Genomic DNA, 3,034 nt, shown 5'->3' with positions numbered 1-3,034 from the left:
TCCCTTTTTTACAAAATGTTTAGTTGTATATTTTTTGAGGTTTGCTTTTGTCTTATTCAACATATCTGTTATATTTTTTTAAAGTGTGTGATGGCAGTGTTTATCGCAGCAGAAGCCCTACCTCCCCAACCCACGGCAGCACTCCCACCCCAACCGCCAGCCCCACAACCACAACCGGCTCCTCATCAACCAAGGCAACGGAGGCGTGCTAGGCCACCAATTTTCCAACCCCGTGTCCTACTTTTTGGGATGCCAGATGATGTTGTTGTGCGTAGATACAGGCTGCCACCACATCTAATCCTAGACACTCTCTCCATAATAGAGAGTGATCTGGAGTCTTCAATTCGGTATCCTACAGCAATACCACCATTGACACAATTCCTTGCTGTGTTACATTTTTTGGCTACAGGCTCTTATCAGCATGTGGTTGGAGACCTGGCTGGCATGTCGCAGGGCCAGTTCAGTAAGGTCCTGTGGCGTGTCTGCCGTGCTTTCCTAAAGCGTGTGAAGCAATTTATTGCTATGCCTTTGGATGTTGGTGCCCTAGATGTGGTGAAGCGGCAATTTGAGGAAGGTGGTAGTCGCTTCCCACATGTTATTGGGGTTGTGGATGGCACACATGTAGCTATTCAGCCACCAAGACATAATGAAGAAATTTTTAGAAACAGGAAACTGTTTCATTCTCTGAATGTAATGGTTGTTTGTGGGCCATCCCTCCAGATCCTTTCCCTGAATGCAAAGTTTCCCGGAAACTCCCATGATGCGTATGTCATTAGACAATCAGGGATATGGCACAGATTAAGATCAAGGCAACGAGAAGACATGTGGTTATTGGGTGAGTTGGGCCACTATTTTTGGCCTGAAATTACTAATTTAAAAAAAATATACTCTTTCTAATTTGTTATTCTCATCAAACAGGAGACCGTGGATATCCTTGCACCCCCTGGCTCATGACTCCTTACCGTAATCCCAGGCCAGGACCACAGACGGCATTTAACTCCGCGCTTACTGCCACTAGGCAGCTGGTGGAGCGCACAATTGGGGTCCTTAAAGGGCGGTTTCGTGTGCTCCACCGCACTGGTGGCGACATCATGTATTCGCCGGAGATGGCAAGTAAAATAGTGGTCCTGTGCGCTATACTACACAACATCGCGGTAAGGAGTAACGTAGAGCTTCCTCAGACAGAGGAATTGCCTGATGAGGAGCCAGGGGTTGTCCGACACTTCGGTGGGGGGAGTGTTACACGGAGGGGGAGCCAAGTCAGGGCAAGCATTGTTGCGGAATATTTCAGGTATAGTGTTTTAAGATTCTCTTTTTTATTCAAAATAAAACCACAGTATGCTTTTGTTTTTTGAATAATTTTGTCATTTTGTTTGCTATTGTAAGGCCATTGTGTAATTTTTTTTTGGCGTTGGAATATGTAATATTTATTTGCCACTAAATCCGTTAACACGTTAAGCTTACAATGTGTTATTTTCAAAAACAATACTGTGATGTTGCTAAATAGTGTCCTTATTTGTTTTCTATCCTAAAATCCTGTTTATTTCAACAAACACACAAACAAATGAAACTTAATGTTGTCCACTTTGTGACTGTCCAGCTGAATGATCACACAAACTGTGGTGAGTACACAGATATGTATCTAAATTTACCCAAAACTGTGTGTGTGTCTGTGTCTGTTTTTTTTGTTTTATGTTTTAAATTTTAAAAAATTCCTTCTGCGAATGCGTATTTCCGCTCGTGCTAATTAACACTCTGCTCTTCCCAGCATTGCAAAGATCAATAAAGTTATTAGAAATGACAGCATAGATTTTGGACCAATCACATGCTAGCAGACACTATAAATATATGCCCAAATAAGGAAAACGCCATTGCCATGATGCGTGCGGCACCTTTCACCAGGCGGGAGCTCCGCGTCCTGGTTGCGGTGATGGACCGCCGCGTAGGCCGCGTTGGGCGCTTCATCCCAAATCGGGTTAAGCGCGAGGCCTACGCGGAGGTCCGCCGCCTGCTGCGTTCTCGCGTCCGCAGCAGGCGGACAATAATACAGTTGGAGAGGAGATGGAGTGATCTCCGCAGGAGGACTCCAGAGCTGTTGGCGGAGATCCGGCAGCAAATCCGCGCAATGCATGCACGCAGTAAGTTACATTACATAAGATTATTAGCATAAATTGTGCAAATTTACACTAAGTGGTAGGCTAATTGCAACACTGAGTGAACATTTTTTTACAATAGGACAGTGTGTGTGGTTAGTGCAAACAGTACTGACTGTAGCAAAATGTCACCAAACAAGTGCATGTTTTCCAGGAAAAAAAAAACAGGCAGGAAACTGTACCCAAAAACTTGATCAGTGCTGTCTATATAATAAGGTGGCTTGAATAGTGATCTGGTGATGTTGCCTAGACCAATCAATATGACTCAATGGAATAGATTAAGGAATGAGCGTCCAAATAATTGTTTGGACTCATTTAGTTTGCTGTGGGCAACATGAAGAGGTTTTGAAAATGTTTTATTTTGTAAAAAAAAAAAACACTGTGTCTTTTACATGGAACAGAACAGTGAAATTTAAAATTGTTTAGTATGTAATTTAACATGCAAATTACATTTTAACACAAATATCATTATAGGACGACCACAACGGCAAGCAACACATGAGGCACCATCTCAGCCCCCTTCCCCTTCTCACTCCCCCTCCACTTCCCAGTCCCCCTCCCCTTCTCACTCCCCCTCAGCTTCCCAATCCCCCTCAGCTTCCCAGTCCCCCTCAGCTTCCCAGGCCCACTCCACTTTCCACTCCCCTTCTCAGCCCACCTCTCCTTCTCTTTCTGTGACCCCTTCTCCTCCTTCCCATACCCCTTCTCCTTCTACTTCCAAATCACCTTCTCAGCCCCCCTCACCCTCTATTGGCCTAACATTCTCTCCGCACCCCTCGCCCTCTCAATCAGACCCACCCTCTGAAATAACATCCCCAATCCCTCCTCCTTCCCCCATCCAGCCTCCTTCCCCCATCCCTCCTCCTTCCCCAATCCCTCCT

At 45.1% G+C, this 3,034-nt stretch overlaps 1 long non-coding RNA gene across 1 annotated transcript; it reads left to right on the top strand.

Annotated features, from left to right (window-relative positions):
- The first annotated feature begins 923 nt into the window (after nt 1-923).
- Nucleotides 924-2,774, top strand: LOC134935810 (uncharacterized). Its single transcript, XR_010180407.1, has 3 exons — nt 924-1,291; nt 1,601-1,622; nt 2,628-2,774. It is a non-coding gene; the product is annotated as an uncharacterized LOC134935810 (long non-coding RNA).
- The last annotated feature ends 260 nt before the right edge of the window (nt 2,775-3,034 follow it).

The sequence above is a fragment of the Pseudophryne corroboree genome, chromosome 6, assembly GCF_028390025.1.
Source record: "Pseudophryne corroboree isolate aPseCor3 chromosome 6, aPseCor3.hap2, whole genome shotgun sequence".
In the NCBI taxonomy this organism is placed as follows: Eukaryota; Metazoa; Chordata; class Amphibia; order Anura; family Myobatrachidae; genus Pseudophryne; species Pseudophryne corroboree.
Note: the sequence above shows the minus strand (reverse complement) of the source record. Positions and strands in the feature narration are given on the sequence as shown.